This window comes from Pinus tabuliformis, chromosome 7, assembly GCF_031772625.1.
Source record: "Pinus tabuliformis cultivar Carrire ecotype Pingquan chromosome 7, CPIR1, whole genome shotgun sequence".
NCBI classification, from domain to species: domain Eukaryota; kingdom Viridiplantae; phylum Streptophyta; class Pinopsida; order Pinales; family Pinaceae; genus Pinus; species Pinus tabuliformis.
The window spans coordinates 257,812,926-257,840,847 of NC_142293.1; positions in this window are offsets into that span (position 1 = coordinate 257,812,926).

The following is a 27,922-nucleotide window of genomic DNA, read 5'->3' on the forward strand; positions in this document are numbered from 1 at the left end:
AAGGCCCTGAAGTGATAGGCTCAGTTAATAGAGGTTCCTCGGGTTGTATATCCTCAGGTTTCAATGTATCTGAATCTAGAAATTCAAGTTCAATCACCTTACGTAGTAAAGTTTCAAGGGCTTCAGTTTCGACTATATCAGACTCACCATCTAGTAAAGATGTAATTTCGGGATTAGTACTTATGGGAAGTGATGATTCTAGTTTATTGATTTAAGATATAGTTCCACAAGGGGAAGCTTTTGAAGTACCAGTTTTGGTAATTTGCGTCTTTTTTTCTTACGACGACTAGGTGTTTCCTCTAGAGGTAGAGGAAATATTTGCATTCTACGAGAACGATGAGGTTGTTGAGTGTGTTCTTCCACGATGGATTAATCAATTTTAGAAATTAAAAACACAAAATAAAACAAAGGGGCAACTAGGTAGATAAGGATTACCAAGTCACTGTGAACTACAGAATACCATTTCCAGTACATGTAGGAAATCTCCCCGAATGTAGTGTTCAGTGTATCATAATGGAAAATGCGGTCAACTCGGTTACCTATGGAGGGATAACAACCTATGGGGGACTTCCAAAATATACCTGGAGGTACGTAGGAGTGCAGTCCATGGTAGTGCTATCTAATGTGTCCTGTATGATAGGAAGTATTCTGATATACTTTTCATATGTGGAGCGCCATTCGATATACCCAAGGGTATGTGGAGAGCGATCTAATATACTTACGTATGTGGAATACTGACTACCCCCATAATGTAATGCAAACAAGTAATGATAGCTCCTACGTTTAAAGATGCTGGAAAAAGTCTCTAGCCTGGACCTCTATGTGTGTCATTTAATTTTCCAAATGATCCTTAGGTTTACAGAGTAAATTTTAGAAGTTGATCTTTAATTATGTTTCAGTTTCAAGGCTCACAATATGAGTTCATCTAAATTTCGTATGATGCAACTAGTATGATAACAAGAACTCTTTTATTTTCGATGAAGATCTATCTATGAGATGGAAGAGACAAAGAATAATGTAGCAATCAATGATGCAGGAAAAAAAAACTTCTTAAACGTATCCTTCAATGAAATTGCTCCAATTCAAATTCAAAACCCTATATGTAATGCATATAACAAAAAAAAATATTTCTTTTCTTTTAATTTTCAAATGTGATGAAAGCTAAGATGCAACAAGATCATTGATGAAAGAAATAGCATTGAATGAGACTGTAATATAATAATTTCTTCAATTAATCAACAACCAAACCAAATTTCTACAAAAACCTAATTAATAGAAGAAATAAAAATCAAAGAAACTCTCATCAAAGGCTAACAAAATCGAATGTAAACACTATGATGGCTTTACAGAGACAAACAAATTCAGAGACTCAAGAAAACCTTCTGGATCAAAGCAGAATGGAGAGCAAGACAAAGAAATGCAATTTTTTTCATTCTATAGGACCATCGCATTTGGAGAGTGGGCACCAATGCGAACCATCACACTTCCAGAGAGGGGAGGTTGTACCAGGTCGCTTTATCTCATAACAGAGAGTGCACTGGGGATAATTTGGTCAAAACACAACACAAAAAACCCTACCAAGCTCAAAATTGTGTTTTCTTAAGGTGAATTATTGTCTGAATAAGTCAATTAAGGTCACTTTGAAAGGTTAAAAATGCTTAGGCCAAGGAACCACTAAGGGAAATCCCAATCCCCAGTGGAGTCGCCAAGTTTTTATAATGAAAGTTCACTTCTGCAGATAAAAATGAACTCACTAGATCTAGTGATCTGATCTAGAAACAACAAAGGGAAAAAAATATCTATGTTTTACTTATATATATTAGAATATGGAAAAGAGACCTACCTAGAATCTATAGTAAGTCCTCCTCCTCTCCTTGCTTGTAATCTCCAACTCTAGCTCCAATTGTTATAAATGGAACCTGCAACAATGACTAAAACAAGCATGAGAACTACAATATCCACATAGCATAAACTAATGTCTCTAATCAATGAGTCAAAATGGCATTGAAATACATAAGCATCAATATGACACAAGTATAGGAAAACAGAGTGCTTTTTGTACAAATAAATGAAGGAGAGGGTTACAACCATTTATAGATGTTGGCTTTGTAGATGTATCCGCAATTGTCTTGTCCTTCCTTTCCATAAAGAAAACCTTCACACTCAACCCTAATGCATAAATGAATGATGATTCCTTAAGCTCAAAGAAGTAGAATGAGGGCACCAGTAATCTCCAAAATCCACCCCGAACTCTATGGGAGGTAGTAGATTTATAGGGTAAAAGTGGTAGTTTAGGATTTACCAATCTAGGCTTGAGATCCACATATGAAGGAGGATAAGATCATAAGAAGATAAAACATCTAGAGTAGTTATTCGAAACCTCTATCCATGGTAAATGGTTAAAACCACCTTAGAAGCTTCTGGAAGGAGAAAATTCGAAAATAATTTTTATTTTCCCAGAAATTATAGAACCATTGCACCTGCAAAGTAGATCAACTTGCATTGGTCAGTGAAGGTGCTCAATTATGCAACTTGAAACCATTGCAGGTGGAAAGGTATGTGGAAAATGCAGTAAGAAAATCTCAGTTTCACTTTGCCTTGGTCAAACTGGAGAAAAATTGAATTTCCATTTTAGGAGAAATCTTGGAGGTAATTAACCAAGGTGACATGGCACTTGTCACTTAGTTAACTCAATTAATTCGAGTTGGGGAAGCTTGATTTCTGTTAGGTATGATTGATTGCTAATTTGTAGCAATATATTTTGGTTAAATTGAGTTTTTTTCAATTAAACTAGTTCTAATTGTTAGAAGAACTAGTGGAGGTCAAGTTGTGGAAGTGGAACTTCAACCACACTCAGTGATCAACCAGTTAACTGATCAATCAACCCATAATAATTATTGCATGCAGAAAATTTGAGTTACTCAGTTGAGATGGAGATTCCAAGGCATTGTACTGTCAGTTGTATACTATTCCCATGTGTACAAGTGGTGCATGCAGTCAAAGGAAGGACCTAGAGGAATTGCACAATCAAATTGAGGGATTATCCTAAATAATAGGGGCTAATTTCCTCAAGAAACAATGCAATGAAATAGGAGCTTGGAGGGCTTGAAAATTGGCTAAGTGTTGGCCATAATCAGTCATTCAAGTAGAAGGATAGACTATACACTTGCAAGGTGTGCTCAGGCTTGAGAAAGCATATATATTTCATCTTTATTCTTTTAGTAATGAAATACAGATAGGAAGGGGTTTTGAGGAGTTGCTTTCCCCTAGATAAATATATGTGCATGTGTGATGTTTCCTTTTTCATGTTTATGATTTGTGTTCTAGATGGTGAATTAACTTCCGCAGATCAGTAGAGTAGCTTTGAGTCTTGTGATTTACTAAATTTCATGAGCAGTTTTGAATGTACACATTAATTACTACATGGTATCAGTGGGATTCAGAGTAGAGCATAAATTTCGAATTTGTTATTGCAGGAGGATCGGATTTGTAGGATCAATTATTCAAAGCTAGAAGGATGGATTTCTATGGAATAAGACTCAAGTATTCCCTTGAGTGAAGCTCGAACTATGTTGCTTGGAAGGAACACATGGAGGCACTGCTGGAAGATAATGGATTGAAGGAATCCATTAATAATGATGTCCCAAAACCAACAGTTGATGATTAGTATCTAGCGGAATGGAAGAAGTATGTAGCCAAGGCGAGGAGAATCATATTGGAGGGAATAAGAGACCATATTGTCTTAAATCTCCATGGGAAGAGACTTTATATGCAATGTGGCAAGAACTGATAGATTTGTTCCAGAATAGTAGTGAACAGGAGGCTGGTGCTCAAGGATAAACTTCGAAATATCAAGATGCAGAAGAACGAGACTATTCCGCAGTACCTGAGCAGCTTCACACAATGTCGTGATGAACTTGGTCAAGTTGGTGTTATTGCTGCAAAGGATGGTTTGGTAAACCTAGCACTTCTCTGCCTTCCTAAGATCCGGCATGGCTACCAAGATTCAGTGAATGGGAGGGAGAAACTACCAAATTGGGAACGCCTAGGGTTTGATTTGGTATAGGAGGAAATAAGGTGGAATACCATAGATGGGACTTCATCTAAGGGCAAGGATGAATAAAATTGTGCCTTGGATGGAAAGGCAAAGAAGGGAAAAGGGAAGAAATCCCAATCCAAAGAAGAATCTAGTCAAGGGGGAAACAAGAAAGACTTTTCCAAAATCAAGTGCTTTCATTGTCATGAATTAGGGCACTATGCCACAAAGTTTCCACACAAGAAGAAAAGCAAGAAAACCTCAGGAGGAGCATCAGGTGAAGCCTTGGCTTCATAGTTCAAGCTTGATGGTACTCTCATTACATGCATGACCAGCACAGTGATGGAGAGCGTGTGGTACTTGGACAATGATGTCTCATTCCATATGACGAGGAATAAAGAATTTTTCAGTGATTTGGAGTAGAAAGATCTCTAGATGCACATAGATATGGGAGATGATGGAAGGTACAACAAGACCGGGATTGGTATAGTCACCTTTCAGAGGGAGTCAGACTCCCATCTTAAACTCAAGGATGTGATGTTTGTTCCGAGTCTAAAGAAAAATCTCATCTCCATTGCAGTTTTAGAAGACTGTGGTTATGATGTGATCTTCAAAAAAGGAAAGGCATTCCTGAGACACATAACCACGAGATAGGTGAAGCAGATCGGAGTTCATGTGAAGAACTTGTACAAGCTATATGTGGAGGATTGTGTTGCATGGAGCACAAAGGTGGAGAAGGTGCATATTCGTGATGCCAGTGAACTTTGGCATAGAATACTTGGCCATTTCAATCATGTCGCCTTGAAGATCATGTAGCAGATAACCACAAGCCTCCCCAAAGGAGCACTAGAGAAACAGGATACATGCAAAGGGTGTACCTTGGGGAAGTACAAAAAAGCCACTTTCCATGATTGGGACAACAAAGCACATGTAGTCCTTGAAAGGATCCACTTTGATGTCTGTGGACCTTTCTCGATAGCCTCCACTACCAGGCACAAATATTTTATCATTTTATTGATGACTTCTCACAAAAGTGTTGTTGAAAATAGCAACAAGAAATGCTCAAAATAGCATTTCAGGATATACTCCAACTCTGTTGGAAATAACAAAAAGTAGAAATGCTAAAAAGAGCATTGCTATATAGCATTTCAGGATATATTCCAATTTTTATTTGTCCTTGAATCAAAATTTAGAATTAAAATTTGAATTTAGTCTCACTAGCTGTTTGAAAAATAATTAATTAATTCATCTTGAGTTACTTAGTTGGAGAAAATCAAACATGAAGTCTTTGTGAAGACATGCAATAGTTATCCCTTTGATTGAGGAAGTTATCCCGTAATTAAGGAGATAATGATGAGTTGTATTTGAGTTGTAATTAGTTAGCTCAATTAACTGAGTTAAATCCAGTTAAATTAGTCACAAACAGTTGGAGGAACTAATTGTGAGTTCAATCAGTTAATGCATTCATGCATGCAACTAATGTTCTTCGGATAACTGAATATTCTCTCATAAATAACTCATGCATGTCAGTTCAGAGAAAGACCTAGTTGAGATTAAATGAAGGGACAATGTACTATCAGTTGGAGGAATTTTCCTATAAAGGAAACTCATCCATGCATAAGGAATTATCTCCTTCAGGATTGCGCAATTATTTCAGAGGTTAGTGTTGTGTGTGAGGTGAGAATCACACAGGTTGCAGCTGGAGGACCCAGGAGAAACTGCGCAAGGAAATAGGAGGCTTGGAGGACTGAAGGAAGGCATATGTGTTGTCTATTCTATTTATGAGCAGTAGTGAGGGATTGTACTGAGAGCTGGATAGCTTGAGAGATAAAGCTTTGTGTAATCCTGAGATATTTCCACTTGTATGATAATACAGCTAGTGGGGTTTTTAGCTGAGGCTTTCCCCTAAGTATTCTTTTGTGTTTCATGTGTATGATTTCTTCTTCTCTGTTATATGTGTTCCGATTAATCTTTCTCAAATTGATTAAGCTTCCGCAAAGTTTGATAGTAGAAGTAGATCAAGTATTTTTCTTTAGTTACATTGCATTATCAGGTGATCTATAGTGAGAATTTATACATGGTATTAGAGCTAGACAATCTACAGAGAAATTTCTACATGGTATCAGAGCGAGGTTTTGTAAAAAAAGTTCTACATAGTATTGGAGCAATGGTGAGTCTTGCTCTCCTCGATCTTCCTAAGAGTTGGCATAACTACCAGGACTCAGTGAATGGAGGAGAGAAACTGCTAGATTGGGAATGACTATGGTCAGATCTGATGCAGGAAGAGAACCAGAGATGGTTCTTCATCCAAGGAGGGTGAAGAAAATCTAGCCTTAGCCAGTAAGGCAAGGAAAGGGAAGGAGAATGATTCTCATTCCAAATCGAGTTCTTCTGATGGTGGGAAGAAGATTGACAAATCTAAAGTGCGATGCCTTAATTGTCATGAGGTGGGCCATTATGCAACAAATTGTCCATTAAAGAAATCCAAGAAGGGATCTGAAGGTGAGTCCTTAGCCTCTCTGTCCAAATTGGATTTTACACTCATCGCATGCATGGTTTCATCGATGATGGGTTGTGGTCGGTATCTTGACAGTGGAGCCTTATTCCAGATGACCGGTGATAAGAGTTTGTTCAATACCTTGGAGGAGAAAGACCTCCATATGCGCGTAGAGATGGGTAATGATAAAAAGTATAATGTTTCAAGAGTGGGCATAGTTGTTTTTCAGAGGGAGCTTGGAGCTTCTATCACCTTGACAAATGTGAAGTATGTGCCTAGACTGAAGAAGAACTTGGTATCGATCGCGATGGTGGAGGACAAAGGCTATGATGTTGTTTTTAGTAAGGGAAAGGTTTTCCTTAGACACATCACCACGGGTCAGGTGAAACAGATCGGTTCACGGGTACAGAAGCTGTATGCTTTTGAGGTTCAAGATGCATGCAAGGCCTTGAGGAGCAAGGAAATTGTAAGAGACTTGGTAGTTGAGAGGGAGATTACATTAGCTCTCAACATGCAGTGCCAAAAGAAGTCTCAGATAATTATGGAGGAGCCACAACTGGTGAAGCAACTTCAAGAGGTTGTGGAGCAGCCACAACTGGAGAAGCCGAGAGGAGACCAAGTGGAGGCATCCACTCATGTAGAGACCTCCAATAGGGGGGAATTTTGAGCCAAGTGGGCAGAGGGATCACATGCATCCATACCTCTAGGTGTGAGGTGGGGCGATGTGGAGTGATAGTCCCAAGAAGGCTAAAATAGGGGTAGGATCCTTGAGGTACCCAGTCTCTTTGATTAGACCTTGCTATGGGAGCCCCGATGAGGAGCAGCAGGACTGGCTAAGTGGGTCGAGACAGATGCAGATGGAGTGGCAGAGGAAGCTTCAACATCAGAGGATGTTTCTAGCACAACAGGGAGGTCAATTGGGAGATCAGTTACTTACTTCTCAGTAACTGAGTTGCAGTGCAGCAGTGGGCAGCACGATCCAACATGATGAGAGGAGGTGCAGTGCGGATATAGTGCTGGGAGAAAGGACCAGCAACATCACGGATGCAGCAGGAGGAATTAGTGTGATTTATGCAGTTAGAGATCAAAGTGACAGAGGCTAGAGCAGTCAGATACTGAAGAGCACAGAGGTGTAGAGTTTTCAGTCGACAGAGGCAATAGCAATCAGAGACTTTGATGACAGAGGCATCATTCTGATTCAAGTTGGATATTTTTTGTGTTCCTAGAGTTGTTGGAGCAACAACACTTGAGAGAAGTGTTAAATGCAAAACATTCCAAAGGTTCAGGATCAGGTTCGAGTTGAATGCCTTTCTTGTTGAGAGGGAGTGTTGAAAATAGCAACAAGAAATGCTAAAAATAGAAATGCTAAAAATAACATTGCTATAAATAACATTTCAGGATATACTCCAACTCTGCTGGAAATAGAGAAAAATAGAAATGCTAAAAATATCATTTCAGGATATATTCCAATTTTTATTTGTCCTTGAATCAAAATTGAGAATTAAAATTAGAATTTAGTCTCACTAGCTGTTTTAAAAATAATTAATTAATTCATCTTGAGTTAATTAGTTGGAGAAAATAAAACATGAAGTCTTTGTGAAGAAATGCAATAGTTATCCCTTTGATTGAGGAAGTTATCCCTTAATTAAGGATATAAGGATGAGTTGTATTTGAGTTGTAATTAGTTAGCTCAATTAACTAAGTTAAGTCCAATTAAACTAGTTCCAAATAGTTGGAGGAACTAATTGTGAGTTCAGTCAGTTAATGCGTGCATGCATGCAACTAGTGTTCTCCAGATAACTGAATATTATCTCATAAATAGCTCATGCATGTCAGTTTAGAGAAAGAACCAATTGAGATTAAAGGAAGGGACAATGTACTATCAGTTGGAGGAATTTTCCTATAAAGGAAACTCATCCATGCAGAAGGAATTATCTCCTTCAGGATTGCGCAGTTACTTCAGAGGTTAGTGTTGTGTGTGAGGTGAGAATCACACAGGTTGTAGCTGGAGGACCCAAGAGCAATTGCGCAAGGAAATAGGAGGCTTGGAGGACTGAAGGAAGGCACATGTGTTGTCTATTCTATCTATGAGCAGTAGTGAGGGATTGTACTGAGAACTGGATAGCTTGAGAGCTAAAGCTTTTTGTAATCCTAAGATATTTTCAGTTGTATGATAATACAGATAGCAGGGTTTTTGGTTGAGGCTTTCCCCTGAGTATTCTTCTGTGTTTCATGTGTATGATTTCTTCTTCTCTGTTATATGTGTTCCGATTAATCTTGCTCAAATTGATTAAGCTTCCACAAGGTTTGATAGTAGAAGTAGATCAAGTATTTTTCTTTAGTTACATTGCATTATCAAGTGATCTACAGTGAGAATTTCCACATGGTATCAGAGGTAGCTGATCCATAGAGAAATTTCTACAAGTGCAAGATATTTTTCATGCGGAAGAAGGATGAGACATTCTTCAGATTCATAGAATTCAAAGCACTGGTTGAGAAAGAAACGGGAAAGAAGGTGAAGGCTCTCAGGAGTGATAATGGAGGTGAGTACGTGTCGAATGAATTTAAAAATTTATGTGCAAAAGAAGGCATTTTACGAGAGTTGACAACACCCCACAACCCACAGTAGAATGGAGTGGCTGAGAGGAAGAATTGTAGCATTGTGGGAGCAGCAAGGGTGATGTTGCATGACCAAAGCTTACCTCTACACTTGTGGGTTGAAGCATGCAACACGACTGTCTATTTGCAGAACAATATTCCTCATCAGATTCTTTACATGATTACATTGGAGGAGGATTTCTCGGGGAGGAATTCGGATGTGTTTCACTTCGAGATTTTTGGAGCCTTTGTTTACTGCCATGTCTCCAAAGAATCGAGGAAGAAGCTAGACTCGATAGCAGAATTGGGGTATTTTTGGGTTACACAGAAACTCCCCACAACTACCGTGTGTACTTTCCATCCCTCAGAATAATAGTTGTACGAAGGGATGTAAAATTTGATGAAGACAAAGCCATGAGGTGATCTCTTGAGAGGGAGCTTCAGATCCCACCAAAAGAAGAGATTTTAGCTCCAAAGGAGGAACCTCAAGAAGTTGTGGAGTAGCCACAAATTGAGGAGCAGGAAGTGGAGACAACCACTCAAGCAGAACCATCCAAAGAAGGCAGGGAAAGAACCAGGGACGCTATGATACTTTTGCAAGATGTGAGGGATAATGTGGGTGCTCCTTCAAATCAACGCAGATAGAGAAGGTCACCAAATTGGTACACTAGCTACATGGCTCTAATGACTGAGCTAGTAGATACTGAGCCATCCTCTTTCGAGGATGCATTAGAGAAACCTGTATGGGTTGATGCAATGTTTGAGGATTACAAATCCATTGTAAACAACAGTTTTTGGGAAGCAGTCCCAAGACCAGAAAACAAATTAGTTGTGGGTTCGAGATGGATCTTCAAAATGAATCATGCATCAAATGGAAGCATAGAAAAGTATAAGGCTAGATTTGTGGCCAAGGGGTACTCTCATGTTGAGGGGATTGACTATGAGGATACTTTGCTCATGTAGCCAAGTACTCATCCATCAGATCAATCCTTGCTCTAGCTACACAGATGAGGTGGAAGATCCACCAGATGGATGTTAAAACAACATTCCTTAATGGAGTTATTGAGGAGGAGATGTTATATCGAGTAATCAGAATGCTTTGAGACTTTTGATCAAGAGTCTCATGTTTTCAGACTCAAGTGAGCGTTGTATGATCTCAAGCATGAAACTCGTGCTTAGTACACCAAGAATTATAGCTATCTCACTAGTTTGGGCTTCACCAAAAGTGAAGCGGATGCAAAACTCTATCTTATTTTGGTAGAAGGTAAATTGTTGATTATTGACTTATATGTTGATAACTTTATTTTTATTGGTGATGAGAAACTAATCAGATCTTGCAATGAGGACCTTGAAAGAGAGTTTGAAATGAAGGACATGGGTCTCATGCACTACTTTCTTAGATTCGAAGTATGGCAAGGTGATGGGGAATTATTTGTCTCTCAAGGAAATTATGCCAATGAGATACTTCAGAGATTCTGCATGGACAAATGCAAACCCATGGAGACACCTATAACGACCAGTTGGAGGAAAGAGGATGCAACTTCAGGTGAGGAAGTGGATGCTACTGTTTACCGGAAGTTGGTGGGTTCACTCATGTATATTGTGAACACATGACCAGATATGTGTTATGAAGTCAACTAGCTAATCCAAGTTATGGTTAGGCTAACCAAATTATTTTGGAGGGTAGCTAAGAATGTTCTACAGTACCTTAGAGGCACTACTCTGTTTGGACTATGGTAAAGACAGATAGAGGGAGAGAAGTTGTGTGGCTTCACAAATACATATTGGGTGGGGAGTCCATCAGACTGAAAGAGTACATCAGGCAGAATTTTCAGTGTTGGTTCTGCGTCGGTTTCTTGGTACAACAGGAAGCAAATATCTGCGGCACTCAGCTCGATAGAAGAAGAATACATGGTTGCAAGTCAAGCAGCATGTGAGGCGATCTTGATGAGGAAGATACTTGTTGGATTGTTGGGTCAGATGATGGATCCAACTGTTATCTACTGTGATAATAATATTTTCATAAATCTCTCTGAAAATCCTATTGTCACGATCGATCCAAGCATATAGATATTTGGTATCACCGTTTACGGGATTTTCTGCAAAGGCGGATAATGTTGTTGCAGTACATTCTGACAAAGGAAGAAGATATTTACATTTTGACAAAGGCCTTGTCAAGAGGGAAGTTTGAGTTCCACAGGTGTAGGATAGGGGTGGTTGATAATCCCTTTCTTGCTGAGAGGGAGTGTTGAAAATGCAATAAGAAAATCTCAGTTTGACTTTTCCTTGGTCAAACTAGAGAAAATTCAAATTTCTATTTCAACAGAAATCTTGGAGGTAGTTATCTAAGGTGACATGGAACTTGTCACTCGGTTAACTCAGTTAATTCAAGTTGGAGAATCTTGAGTTCAATTCAGAATGATTGATTTCTAATTTGTAGCAATCTATTTTAGTTAAATTGAGTTACTGACAGTTAAACTAGTTCTAACTGTTAGAAGAACTAGTGGAGGTCAAGTTGTGGAAGTGGAACTTCAACCACACTCAGTGATCAACCAGTTAATTGATCAATCAACCCAAAATAATGGTTTCATGAAGAGAATTCAAGTTACCCAGTTGATATGGAGATTCCAAGGCAGTGTACTACCAATTGTAGACTATTCTTATATGTACAGGTGGTGCATGCAGTCAGAGGAAGGACCTAGAGGAATTGTGCAACCCAATTGAGGGAATTTCCTAAATAATAGGGGCTAATTTCCTCAAGGAACAACGCAAGGAAATAGGAGTTGGGAGGGATTGAATTGGCTAAGTGTTGGCCAGATTCAGTCAATCAGGTAGAGGGATAGACTATACACTTGCCAGGTGTGCTCAAGCTTGAGTAAGCATGTGTATTTCATCTGTATTCTTTGATTAATGAAATATATATAGGAAGGGGTTTTGAGCAGTTGTTTTCCCGTAGATAAATATTTGTGCATGTGTGATGTTTCCTTTCGCATGTCTATTATTTATGTTCTAGATGGTGAATTAACTTTCGCAGATCAGTAGAGTAGCTTCAAGTCTTGTGATTTAGTAAATTTCATGAGCATTTTCGAATCTACACATTAATTACTAGAAGGTATGCAGGGTGCGTTAGGGCTAAAAACATGGTTTTTTAGCTTATTGACCCAAAAAATTTGACTTTTTGGACAGGTGATGCTTAGGGATTTGCAAAGGGCTAGTGACAAAGTGTTTAAGGATGTTGATTGATCTAATTTTCAGGCCTTTTGAGCAGATGTGGCAAAATTACATGTAACACTTCTCTCTACAACTTGCATTCAAGACTAGCTTCAAAAGAATTGAGATGAAGGATTCACCTAAACTAGGCATCTAATTAAACTTAACCAAGATCTTTCATCACACATTATATTTAGGTCTTGCACTTCATTTAGGATAGAATTTGTATTTTGCAACAACTTTTCATTTGGTAACTTGGTGCATTAATATTTATTGTGCAAGTAATTAATCTTGAACTCGCTAGTCTCCCACTTATATCTCAAGGAATCTAATCTAATTGTGCTTAATAATTATTCTTTCCACTTAGTTTTAACCCAAGTTTCTAGGTAATTCAATTGCATCTCCTAAATTTGCTAGTTCCCGATAAGTTTCTCATCATCTCATCCATAGGGACTACCCCCCTAAGTCTGCACTTAGGAGATAACTTAAATGGAGAGGGAAAGGATCAAAGTGACAACCCCTGCCCTGAGAATTGTTGAATAAAGGTGTACAATTTGAGCGACAACATTTTATGGCGTTGTTTTTGGGGACAAATCTTGTGGTCCTCGGTTTTCACAACATCTTTTCACTCCATCAATCAACACATTTTCTGGCATTTGATCATCACCTTTTTCTTAATCATCACCATCACATCATTTTCTAGCACCTATGTGTTTGGATTAGTTTTTTGTTTGTGTGGAGACTCCACTTATTCATCCTTTCACAATAGAGTATACTAGAAGAAATTAAGGGAGTTTGGTTAATCCCAATCTGGATCCTTAAAAGGCCCTTAAATCTCGATTAAACAAACTCCATTCTAGTAAACATCTTGTTTTTCTCAAACAAGAAGCCCTCCCTGATATCCATTTTCTCTTCCCTGACCCCATCGAGAAAGAAATTGTGGACTTGTTCACTCCTTGTAACTTCATTAATGTGCAAGGTCATCCTCATGATATTATCAAGAATGGTTTGAACAAAATGCCCTATTTTCAGGGCAACAATGCAATTAATGTTCAACCTCATCTCAGGGCCTTTTCAACTTTCTTGGTTAAACATACTAGCATACCTGCTTACAATCATGAAGATGTCAAGATAAAGCTATTTTTTTTTTATCTCTATAGAGGAAGATGCACTAGAATGGTTCTTAAACAAGCCTAATAATTCTTTTGACTCTCTATAAGCCATCATCAATGCCTTCAAAGATAAATACAGGGGCAAGAGTGAAGGAAAATATTTACTCAAAGCCATCAATGATATCAAGAAAAGGGAAAATGAGATTATGGATGAATTTAATAAGAAATTTAATGGTGTGGTTACAGGGATGCATCAAGATTATAAGCCCAATGATAAATATTTGTTGGAATACTATCTAGAAGCATTAGCATTGACACTTCTTATGAGTTGAGATGCACTAAGCTAATTGATTTAAAGATTGCTCAGACATTAGCTAAATAGTTGAAAAAGGATAAGAAAGCATCTTGGAAATCTGAGATTCCTGGATTTGAGAGAGGTTCAACTAAGTCTCGTGAGCCTAAAGGAAAAGAGGTCAAATAATTTGACCATGATACCATCAAGGAGTTAACTCCGTTGATTAAAGATATGAAGATTGAAAAATTAAAGAAATGAATAGTATGCAAGCTAGGTTGATTCATAATAATGCATGGCTAAAGAAGACTCCTCCAAATGAGTAGAGACTGCCAAATTCGCTGGAATCTGCAAACATTGTTGATCAACCTTTTTCATTCTACATACCATGTGAAAGTTTTCACAAAGAGATCTCTTGTGCTTTTGCCAGAAGAATCTTGGATGAAGGAACTAGTGAGAAAATTAATGTGATCAATCAAAATTCCCACTTGCTTGATGAAGATGTAGAGCATGAAATGTAAATGATTCCTTCATCATTCACCTTCAATAATTTCAATGATGAAAAAGATCCAATTACATAATTATATGGAGAAAAGTTGATTCAAGGGAAAATCCTAGAGATTGCAAGAAGTAAGGAAAAAATTGCTTCTAAAACTTATCAGTCAGGTCTAAATACTGATTTTGTCACATGGATAAATAATGCAAAGATTTATGTTCATGTCCTTGAGCTTTTAAAGATTCCATATCGAAGAGCATCATTTCTAAAAGCTATAGGCATATCTCAACGGGATAAGATTGATGCCCACCATAAGGATAAACAAATCAAATTAAAGGACCTAAATTGTTATATGATGAATGAAGATCGTCAACTTTTCTTCTTAACTTTGATGGTTAACAATCATTTGTTGCTCAATTGTATGTTGGATTACAAGGCTTCAACTAATGCCAGGGCTAAGAAAGCCATGGACCAATTTAATTTAAGAATATCAAGGTTGTATCATTATAAATGCTCGATGGATTCAGAAAATATTAAGGTGCTTGGTGTGAATAAAGACATAAGTATGCTTATTAGCATTTCCATACAGGATAATTAGCATGGGCATTGTTGTCATAGATGTGCCTGATGTATGGGGAATGCTTTTGTCTCGAAAGTTTGTAGTGGATCTTGAAGGGTGCATTCAATTGGACTTATCCTATGCTACTATTCCTGTAGTTGAGGTCAGTTATAGTTAGAGTTTACAAGGAAGTCGAAAGAAGACATCATGTTGAAGATCCAAGGAAGCCTAACAATGCAGAGGTGGAGGGACACCCTACAAAATATAATGTGATATTGACTTATTTATTTGAACTTGTGCAAGAACAAGACCAAGGTTTCACGTCATTACATCTTATGCGAAAGGAAAGGAAAATATTTGATTGGTCTACACAATGCAGCATTATAAATCTTCAACATCCTAAAAGGGTCAAGTTCCAACAGTGTACATAAGAAAAGCAAGCAATGGATCCACTAGTGAGAAAATATATTCTTTGAATTAGACTTCATGGATGATATCTGATGCTTTTGGGCGTCCTTTGTATAGTATCTCTAACCCTACTCTCTCAAACAAGTTTTATTTCTATAATTAGGGTAGTTTTCAATTCATCATTTACATTTCATGTTTTTAGATTTCATTATTAGAATAGGATTTATATTCCAATATATATATATATATATATATATATATATATATATATATATATATATATATATCTATTATGATGTTCATAATGATTTTGATGTGTATTAGAATGGATATCTACTTGATGTTTCTTTGTTTTCTTGGATAAATGATTCTAGATTCTCACATTCTTTCAGTGAAGCAACATGTCCTCAAGTAGAGCCAGATGGTGACCATTAAATGTCAACAGTTCCAGAAGACATAGTACAAAGTAGTGGAATAAATTTTGTGTGTCATTATCATGATTGTAATCCCAAATTATGCTTTTGTGTTGTAAAAATTATTCTAGTATGATTATTAAGCAATATAACAACATCTAGGTAAGCCTATGATTATTCTCAAAGGGCTTCACTCTAGGGAGTTCTATAACCTCACCAAATTATTTGTCTTTGTAAACATGAATAATTAGTAAAGCTTTTCTCCTAGATATACCCCAAATCTAGTGTGGAACTCATTGACAAGGGATTAGATGAGTCGTAGTGTTATCGAGTCTATGTATTTTTATCATACTACATCATTTGTCTTGAGTCGCGGAATTTGGTTGACTTTTAAGAAGTCCATTTATATTGTAAAATTCACCTTCGAAGGGTTGAATTATTGTAATATCTTGATGTAAAAGTTTGTTTAGGAATATTTTTGGTGAATGGTTCCTCATAATTAGAACACCATTACCAAAATATTTTTTAGATACACTTAGAGGGTGGAAAAGTATTCAATACCCTCTTGAGTGTATTAATTAAATTTTTGGAAATAAAAATAAAATTAGCGAGAAATTATCAAAAAAATAAAATGAAGGAAAAATTAATTACCTTGCAAGTGGAAAAATTATCCAAAAAATTATTAAGGCTATTTCCAAAGGAAAATATTCAAGTAAAAAATAAAAGCCTCATTTCCATGGCACGATGGACGATTCAAGAAATTCGTTGGGCCAGAGAAGACAATTTTCTCGGCAAATCGAATTTTTTGGGCTAAGAAGTGAATTATTTTGCATAAGTAACGATAATTCTATTTTGAAGGTTATCTAGTGGTCCAAAAGTAAAGGTTTGACCACTCCAACATAGTGAACAAGGAATATTGAATTATTTTGGAGATTTGTGCCAACTAATCAAGGGTTCGAATTTTTTAGATGAAGATCATGCCATGGATCGAGCTAATAGTTGTTATTTTCCACTTTGAGGGGTTGATCCCTCTCATTTTCTATATAATGAAGCTTTCAAGCTCCATATTTCAACGGAACTTGATCATATGTACTAAGCTAAGCTTTGCTAGATATTTTTCTACATTAATAGAAGTCTTTGTGGTTTCAATTCAAGGTTTCTCTCTCTTGATGGTTCATGGTATGTGTTGAATAATTTTAATTCTCTAATTGTGTTTATCATTGAAAATTATTGTTTCATAGCTAGTGTTTGGATTATCTATTATCACAGGTATCTTGCTTTAGGTATTGGGCTAGAGTAAACACATTGAAGTTGGTAGATCTAGTAGGTTTCTCTAGATCTCTAGTCTATTTGTGTGAATCAATCTCCTTTGAAACTAATAATCTATCCTTCGAGTGTGTAGAGATCTTCAGGTGATTCATCCCTTGGGAAAGTCCTAATTTTATGGACTTTGATGTGACCACAACTTATTTGGACTCTAATCTTATCTAACAATTTATTGTGCAGGGTTATGCCTCGTACATTAAGTAAAAATTATTCTTATCAATTATTTTCAAATTTTACTTGGGCTATAAAATATTTATTTGTTGATTTGAGCTTGGATTTAATTGTAAATAGTGTGAATAATTTGTAAATATTTCCCTAGTAACCCTTCTAATTATTTTCTATTTTGTATATAATTATTTGGTGTTTTGGGGTTTTATTTTTCAAATTTCTTCTATATCTCGTGGATGGCTATATCTATTTGAGTTGTAGGTGCCATTAGCTCAAGGATTTAAAGACAAATCTAAAGCTAGAAGCTTAAGACCCTCACCTAGCCTAGACAACCAGGGTTTGTGCCTAGATTCACCCGAGGAGGAGTCATCAAACCCAACGAAGGAGAGTGTTCAACATTTGAGGGTTTATCTGAGATCGAAAGACCTTGATCTACAAGACCCATCTCTTAAAATTCCAATGCCCAGCCTATAAGAGGGAGTCGTTATCCCTAGAGTACCTTTCCACTGTTGCAACTGGGGTTTCTCACTAGAAGGCTTGGTAAGCAAATTTTCGTGGATAAAACAATATTTTTGTGTCTCATACTCATCCATTTGCTTCATCAAGGGTGGACGCAGGCCTAGGAGGCCTTTTTCACCTAGTCGCTAGGGTTTTGGGGCCTTTTTTTGTTGTCGTAGCAATTTCTAGGGCCTTTAGCCTTAGCCGTAGTCCCTAATAGACCTCTTGGATTAAGCCAGAGGCTTATTTGGGCTTGAATTTCATATTTCAATTGATTTTGGAACTAACAGTTTATGGTTGCAAGACTAAAGTGATTTTTGGCAAGGATTTGGAGTGGTTTCTCATTGTATTTTGTAACTTATCCATGAAATTTTGAGTTTATTGGCTAATTATTGGTTTTTGCAGTGTCAATATCAAACTTTGAGGCAGTTTTGTGGGCCAAATCAACCCTCTAGTCCTAGCCGCATTCATGTTAAGGTCTGGTCTGTTGGTTTTCAAGATATCTTTGTGCTTGCAGGTGTTTGAGAATCCCTCATTTTGTTTTGAAGCCAAATCACTCACCTGTGTTGCCTCAACTAGCCAAACTTGTCATTGGAATTGTTAGATGATCCAAAAATACATAAACTATAGTTTAATTATTTAGAATATAATATTCAATTCTCTAGAATATTTAATTAGATATTGGAGACATTTTGGAATAGTTGACATCTAAAAAGGTGGTGTTTCTTAGGAACTAATTTAGGAAAATAGTTAAGAATGTTGTTATGAGAGCATTAATGTAAATGGACACTTGTAAATGAAATTAGTAATCCATGAAAAAATTAGTTTTGGACTAACTTATTTAAATCTTGTTTCTCTTTTCACGCAAGAGTGTTGAGTGATTGTGTATAAACTCTTACAGATTTTATGTAATTTTATTTCCCTTATTAATAAAATCTAAGTGTCTGAGGACACTTTTGTTATTATTGTGGTATCAGAACTAACAATGATGCATACTATGTGAAGATGAGATTCCATCTCTGCAGGTTTTTTGAAAGCTCCACCAAGCAGTTAAATGGTATGCGAATCGTTCAGCCTTTCATAAATGAAAAGAAAAATGATTCTTATTGTTGATTTCAGATTTTGAGTCTGGAAATAAATAAAAAAAATCAAAAATTTATTATTTTTTAAAATTTGTGGCTTCTGAAAGGGCATATGCAAAGGCATTATGAATTCGAGCAACTGAAAGAAAATTGAGTCCTTCGTCGTTTACAAATGAGCAATAATCCAGGTTCAAGTACTCCAAACCCTTGAAATTCGACAAAGCTTTCATATCATTAACCCCCTCACACTTCACCGAGGTTAACTATTGAAGGGAAGTCGTGTTGTTGGCTATAACTGCTAAGCTTCTATTATCAACACCAGTGAAACTCAGATCCAGACGCCGCAAATTCAAACAAAGAGCAATAGCAAAGAACGTCCTTAAAGAAGGCCTCAATGATTCAGATTTATCTTCTCTAACGGTTGGTTCGATTGGATCAATGATTCAAGTGTTGGCTCTCTTCCCCACGTCCCATGCAGACTGCCAAAAAGGAGAGGTAGCAGTGATTATTAGCTCATGTATTCATAAAATGTAGCATGGAAAAGGTGGACTCCGCTGATAGGATTGGAGTTATTATAGTTGAGAACAACTTTGTCTCCATCTGGATCAAAGACCCGTAGAGAAAACCAGCATTGTGTACGGACCAAACCAACGTTTTCATGAGAGTGAAAGCGTGGCAGGCCATTGATGACAACCTGCGTGAAAGATAAATTTTTCGTGAACATTGTGTGTGAAAGATAAATATTGCGTGAAATTTTTTTTGTTGTGTTGATTTCATGAATTCCTTTTCAATGGGAGTTTAAAAATATTGAAAGGTAACGTTTATTGGAGAGGGAAGATATTTTTTTTTAATTTGTATTTTTTGGAGAGATAAGAAGTGTTGGATTTTTTTTTTTTTAATTTTGTAATTTCAATGGAGTGATAAATTGAATTTTGGGGAATATTTTGTAATTTGGAGTAATAGGGTGTGAGTTTTGTGACTTTGGAGTGATAAGGAGTCACTATGTAATTTGTAATTTTTGGAGTAGTTATTTTTGTAAAATTTTGTAATATTTGGAGTAATAATGTGTAAAATTTTGTAATAAGGTGTATTTTTTATTTTTGGGGTGATAAATTGTAACTCGAAGTAATGTATTTATTTTGAAGGGGGTGTTTGAAAAGATAACTAACTACAGTCATATAAGTCAATTTGCAAGAGCATTGTAAAAAGTCAATTTTTTAAAGTTTTATTGTAAAATTCTAGAGAAGTTGACTAGAGCCAAATGAAAAGCTAAGTCACTTTTCTCCTCTAACGACTATATGAGAGTGAAGGCCAAGCCCCGATAGATCATTTTTTGTGTGTGTTTTGTGCATGGTGTGTTGTCCATCTTCTTTTTGTGGTGTGTGATCCATGTTGGTGCATACATTTACTTTTACAATGTCCAAGCTGGTAAATTTATTTTTTTGAATCTGACAAACTTGAAGGCAGAAAGAATTAGAAGACATGGAAAAGGCAAATAGAAAGAACTTTGATTTACAATGAACTTTGGTGAGATGTATGTGATGGCGATGTTAAACCAAATAAACCTACAGATGCAGCTTTACTAGCTAAATGGGAAATCAAAAATGCCAAAGCATTAGCATTAATCAAATCTTCAGTTAATGATGAAATGTATGTTCACATTGAAAATGCTTCTGATGCATGGTCTGCCTTGAGAACATTTAAATATTTATTTGATACACAACCTGAATCTAAGAAATTTTATCTTCAATTGAAGTTTCTCCAACAGAAATTGATAGAAGGGGGAGATGTACTTGAATACATTTCCAAACTTAAGAACATTAAGCAGGAAATAGTAAATGTTGGATTTCAACCAATGGATGATAGTTTCATGACTACTATTTTGATTGTTGGTTTTCCTTATTCATATACACATTTCTCGGAAAAATTACAGGGAACTAGAAAGATAGAGAAGTTAAAATTTGATGCACTAAGTGAAATGCTAGCTCAACATGACAAAACTTTTGGAAAGAAGAAACAGGTTGGAGAAGATATCTTCTTTACATAATCTAGCACTAGTAAATCTTCAACTGATAGTTCTGGAGGTAGAGGAAGAGGGCACATCAATCAAAATCAAGGAGCACATAGAGGACAAGGTTGTGGTAGAAGTCAAGGCAAAGGGAACAACTTTAGTAGAGGCAACAGTTCTGGTAGAGGCAACATTCAAGGTAGAGGAAACAGTCAAGGTAGAGGCAACAATCAAGGAAGAGGACAAAGTCAAGGCAAAGGACAAAATCAAGGTAGAGGAAAAAATAGAGGCAGAGGACAAAGTCAAGGCAGAGGTAAAGATTTCAATCAAATTGTTTGTAGAAGGTGTAACAAAGTTGGTCATTATGCTAAAGATTGTCGAACTTCTATTGAAAAAATTCCAAAGTTTCAACAACACATGGCACAATTTGCTAATGATCAAGAAGATGATGGCTCAGAATATGTCTTCACTACACTTCAAAGTTCAGAATCAATAGCATTACAGGTCTCCACATATCTTAAAAGTGATTATGAAGATGCTTGGATTTTAGATACAGGGGAAACACAACATATGACTTTTTGACGTGACTTCTTTTGGACTTTTCAACAGTGCCAACTCAATTCAATATTTCTTGTAGATGATACAAGACAGAATCCTTGTGGAAAAGGTGTAGTAAAAGTTTCTCTTCTTGGGATTGGAGAAAAACTAATTTCAAATGTCTGGTATGTACCAACTTTCAAGAAAAAAAAATTGTCATTAGTCATGATTCAACAAGAAGAACATCAAGTTGTTATGGAGGATGGATTAGTAAAAATCAACTCCATCAAACAAAATATGAAGACAGTCATGATAGGATATGAAGATGGAAAACTTCTAAGGATGAAAGGAACAGTCATTCCATGAAATTATGATTTAGAGGGAGTAACAAGTACAAATGTTTCACCAATAAGGTTGTGGCATGTTAGATATAGGAATTTAAAATTTGAAAGTCTCTCTCAACTTCAAAAGTAGGGAATGGCTAAAGGACTTCCAACTTTTAAGAAAGAAAATGCAAAATGTGAAGCTTGCATTTATAGAAAACAAAGTCGAGAGACTTTTCCAACAAGTTCATGGTGTACAAATAGGTGTTTGTAATTAGTTCATAATGACATTTGTGGACCTCTACAAAATTCTCTAGGAGGTTCTAGATACTTTTTACTCTTCATTGATGATTTTAGTAGAATGAATTGGGTTTTTTTTTGAAGAAAAAGTCAAAAGCATTCGAAAAGCTTAATAATTTTCGGCAACTTGTTGAGAATGAAGTCAAAGAGAATATGGGCACTCTCTGGACAGACAATGGACGGGAATTCACTTCCAATGAATTCCAAACTTATTGCAGGGACAATGGTATCAAAAGACAACTTACAAATGTCTACACTCCATAGCAAAATGGAGTATCAAAGAGAATGAATCATACCTTGTTAGGGATGACAAGATCCATGCTAACTTTCCAAAATTGAAGTCCTTTATATTGGGCAGAAGAAATACATACAACAGTCTACTTAAGAAACATGTCTCCTACTTCTTCTTTGGATGGAATTACACCATATGAAGCATGGTTTGGTTTCAAACCTCGAGTCATGCATCTTAGAGTTTTCGGGTCAGCGTGTTATTCCTTAGTTCCAAAAGAAAAATGAACTAAGCTTGATTCACAAAGTTTGAAGTGTACATTGATTGGGTATTCTAATGAAAACAAGGGATATCGTCTTCTGTCCAATGGAAAGTTTATTGTCAGTAGGGATGTTATATTTGATGAAACAGAAAGAAAGAGTGCCACAAAGATAGAAATTCTTCTACAGAAATTGGAAACTAAGGGAGATAAAAAGAAAAGAAAAATGCAAAATCAACCAAGTACACAACATTGGTATGAAATTGAATTGCCTTCATCAGAAAATGGTTCATCCAGCTCATCTACTTCATCTACACCATCTGGATCTTTTGGAAGTTCATCTGAATCTCCTAGCAGTAGCTCATCTGACAGTGACTCTCCACCCCTTGAATCTTCAGATGATCGAAGAACATATGTTTATATCAATCCACTTTATAATGATGGTGATTACACCAACGTTTCAAATCCCAAATGGGATCCATCATCAGGGTAAAGAGAAAGATGATAAAAGAAGAGCTAGATGGAGGAAATAAATACTCATGAGGGATGAATATTAAAGGCAAAGCACAGGTCAGCCAGAAAGATTTATAATGAAACCTAATTTTAATTTTAATTTTTATAAATTAATATTATTTATTTAATATCTTTAAAACAAAATCTTAAACTAAAATCTAAATTAATATTAATATCTAAAAAACTAATATATATATTAATATTAATATCAAAAAAAACTTTATATAACCTAAAATCTATATTGATATTAATATCTAAAAACTAATATATATATTAATATTAATATCATAAATCTTAATATATAACATTAATATTTATATAACCTAATGACTATATAACTTAATATTTATATAACCTAAAGTCTATACAACTTAATATATATATTAGTATTAATATCAATAAAGCCTAATACCTATATCAATATCTAAAAACTAATATATATATTAATATCATAAATCTTTATATAACCTAAAATCTATATAAATTTAATATCTAAAAACTAATATATATATTAATATTAATATCATAAATCCTAATATCTATATAACATTAATATTTATATAACTTAATGACTATATAACTTAAAATTTTTATAAAACTTGATCACTATATAACTTAATATTTATATAACCTAAAATCTATATAACTTAATATATGAAATAGTAATAATATCAATAAAACCTAATATCTATATCAATATCTAAATAAATTAATATTAATATAACCTAAATTCTATATTAATTCAATATTAAAATCTAGACTATATTAGAACATACATTAATGTCTAAATTATATTAAAATCCAAGCTTGTAGTTATATTAATAATTAGAGCTTTAATTAGAAATTATAAAGAAGATGTGTGGAATTAATTTGAATAACAATCAGTGTATGAATGGAATTTTGCATCAGGAAAGATGCAAACTATTCCTAGGAGTGGACACTAAAGGACACTTATTTGAATTATGATATGAGGCAAGGAAGTACCTTCATCCATTGAAAGAATCTTAAGGATAATTACAAGGGGATGCAAGGCTAGAGGAGGAATCAGATGGACATCCTCGAGAAAATCATCAGTCGAACATGCACAGTAAGGGAAACCATGAAAGTGTGGAAATAAGCCATACTACAACAATTAAAGTAATTTGAAATAATGGGTAAGCATTCCTTTAGGGTTAAGTTGTACTTGTAATGATATGAATCAGTGCACATGAGTTATGAATTCCCAAGAAGCATTTGGTTAATGTCGATAGCTTTTGGTGAAAATAAGATTTGATAAAATATTAGAAATATCTATGAGCTATCCTGATGGACAACGATCAGATAGGTGAGTAGTACACTCGCCAATAAAATATAATAATGGTGGATTATGCAATGAAAATGTCGACTTGTGACATTGTGAAGCCCATGAGAATTAAATATAGACCATTGGGGAGGTTATGAGTGTGAATTTGAAAAGGAGATGGCACGTTAAGTCACAGTAACTCAAGTGGGATTATGAATTTAACCTTGTTTATTAAGGAGATCAATGAATAATCCTTCAACCTAGTCAAGGGCCTAAATTAAGTTTTAAAATGTTGGTAACTAAGGCACATAAAGCACTTGAAGAAGGAGATGTGCTGAGTGATTGTGAGATCAATGAATGGATCACTTTTGTGCTATGTTGGCATTGTGTGGACATGTTTTTCCATGTTAACAGACCTTGACTCAAACTTGAAGTGTGGAATCCTAAATCATGTACATAAAGGAGAGAGTGATAATGGAACTATCAAACTTGAGTTAATATGAATTATTAGCATGAAAAATATGAGTGGCATAAGTTTTCTAAAATAGTTGCAACATGATATAGAATAAATTTCACAATTCATTAATGTTTTATTTCAATTTTCTCAGCATGTAGTTGAACATAATTAAAAAATTCATGATGTGATGGTTTTGAAATAGATTCAGTAACTATTGTAAATGAGATATAGAAAGAATGTTATGTCAGAGAAACTAACACATTGTAGTTGAGCATGACAATGTAGATTGTAGATAGAATGCCTTAGGTATGGCATGGAATGTAAGAATTTGATGAAGGATGAAATGTTATCACCTGCAAAGATCCCAACATTATGAAAAGATTATCCTGATTGTGAGACTTGGCTTCTACATGAAGCAAGTTCGGAAAATAATTTTTTTGGTTGAAAAAATTCATAGTAAAACTCATGGGCATTGTATGTATGTGATATAGGTTAGATGATGTATCTATCTAGGGAGGATAGATGATGATTGTAAAATATAATGGCATAGTGAAAGACTTGGATGTATTCCATGTAATTCCTCCTTACAGGGATATGGTAAATTCCGTTGTTGGAATAGTTAAAGGTTGAAAATAAGAGAGCAAAATAACAAGGCCATTGAAGTGATATTGGACCCCAGGACAAGAGAATCTCAATTAGGTAGATCGCTCGAGGAAGGGGATTGCCTAGACACTAAAATGGGAGAAAGTTGACAAAATTCCTTGGTTGTAAGACTATAATGGTCTCTTCAATATCCCTACATGGGAAAACCTTGCTCGGGTATATCACCCAAGGAAGTGGATTTCATGGACACCAAAATGGTGAGTTTCTGTCAAGAATGAGAGACTTGTCACACCCTCATTGGATCGAAACTACAAATGGATATGCCCGATGCAAGCAGAGAGTTGAAATTGTTACTTGTGGAAGATCAGTGAAGTGAATAACAACCATACATATAATTATTGTGGTTATTAAAATATTTTATCAAAATTTGTGAAATTCAGGAAATGGCTTATGCTTAGAAAAAAATATTAATATAGTTGTTTGTTGATAGGTGTTGTAGGAATGTCAAAGGTATGAAATTGACCAAACCATGAAAAAATGCCATTGTTGAAGCGATGGAAAGGAAAAAAAAAATGAATGACACATATGAAGAAGCATGTTGGTGTAGCTAAAAGGCAGTCATCCATAGACTATTTCAATGAACAAAAAGCACTTGAAATAGTGAAATGTTGTTGAATATCATACTTGAAAGGGGTATGAACACCAAGGATTGTGTTCCTTTAAGGGCGAGGGAATTGTAATACTCCTAGCATTTAACCTCATCGACATTTTAATTGTCATAAATTATGTCATTGATCCTAGTATGGGAATGTAAATGTAAATGGGAAAAATACATGGAATAATTATGATTATAATTTAAATACCAAATAATAAAATGGTGAAGCCTTGATGCAATAAGGACCATGAGAAATCATGAGGAGGAGGGGAGCCAACAAAGGGTAATTGGATGATTAATAGTTTCCAATGGATTATTGGTTGAGCCAAATGTTCATAAGGATTAAGATTTTCAACCTTTCCCAAGAAAATATCTAATGGGAAGGTGCAGAAATAATTGCCAGCAACTATGAGAAGAATGGGCAGTAATACCATAACTATTCGTGGATATGGAAAGTGTACCACTAAACAACATGGGTCTACCTAACAAAAATACCATCAAGGAAGAAATACAAGGAAGTTGACCAGTGAAGGACAAAGAAAAAAGAGGAGGGGGAAATAGGGAGTCACTCATGCACAAGGACAAATAAGAGTCATTGGAGAGATGATGTCTGTGTGAACTATTGATTTGTGGTAGCATCAGATGTGCTCCAGGCCTCAAAATTTGCAGGAATGATTAGACACATGAATTCTCCAATACGCAAAAAAAAATTTGGGAAATTCCACCCAGAGACATTTTTATTAAAATACTTAATTATTTTTAATGGGACCCTAATTCTAAACTTAGGAAATTAAAATAATTAATGGGTATTAGTTTAAATTGTGGGTGAAACTTCTAGAAGAAGGTGAAGATCAAGTCAAATGATCCTAGCCATTGATTGACGTAGAGCCTGCATAGGAAACTTGATGATGTGTTAAATTTTCCAACTAGGGCCAAACTGCATGTGGGTCACCTTATTTATGGCAGTTGATATTTTTCTTGGATTCCTCTCATCGAGAGGTGTAGGATTGATCTAGTTATCATCCGATTATGACAAGTATTTATGGAGATATGAATTTAATTGTAATTACTTGACAAATTGTCAAGGTCATCCGTTGACTGTAAATGAAAAAAAGCGATCAATGGCTCACTTGGACCCACACATCTCATATAAATTCAAGATAGGTGGAGGCATTATTCCATCATATCATATCATCTCATCTTATCTTCTTCTCTCTCACTCTTTTTACTTGATTGGGTTAACAAGGAGCAGCTCTCGCGTGGGAGAAGAAGGACGCAACAAGGAAGCAAGGAAGACGCAGCAAGGAGGAGGACGTAGGTCTATTCTGCGTTGACTTTCATTGATCTGGGTGCAGCAAGCAAGGGATGACTACATTGACCAGCAAGGGAGGCATTTTGTCTACAACCTAGTTTGGGGAGTCTTCTTCAAGCAAGCTGTAATCCTGATCTGCCATCTGAGGACCTGATTTGACCAACAACGTGACCAGCGCTGACTAGTTAGGGAAAACCGCAGGGTTGCCCATACTTTTACCTTTTTTTACCATTTCTTTTGGGTTGTTTTGGGCTGCCCTTCATTGATTTTCAAGGCTGAGTTAACCAAGGTTGACGCATGGTCATTTGTGGACCATTTGATCTACTTTACAAGTGTTGGTTATGGTTTCTATTACTGTTGTCATAAAATTACAGATATGTACAATTATACTATTTCTCTCTTTGTTGAACTATTGAAGATTAAAGAAGAATTGATCAAAGGGTTCCCCACATTGGGGTTTGTCCCTGGCTAGCCTCCACATCTAGTGTCTCTTGTCTTGGCTTTTTTTTGTCAATCTATTAATGTTCTATCTGCATTTTACTACATGTTAATGTGATTGCTAATCAGTGGCTAATAAGAAGAAATTGAAGTAAACTGCACTAAGCATAGAACATACCATAAATTAACATGGTATTAGAGCTGATGTGAAGACAAAGCCCAAGCAAGAGCAAGAGAAAGAGCAATCATTGAAGGTTGTTGAAGCAATCTTAAAGACTCCATGGGGTCCTCATCGCACTTCCCCATTGAAG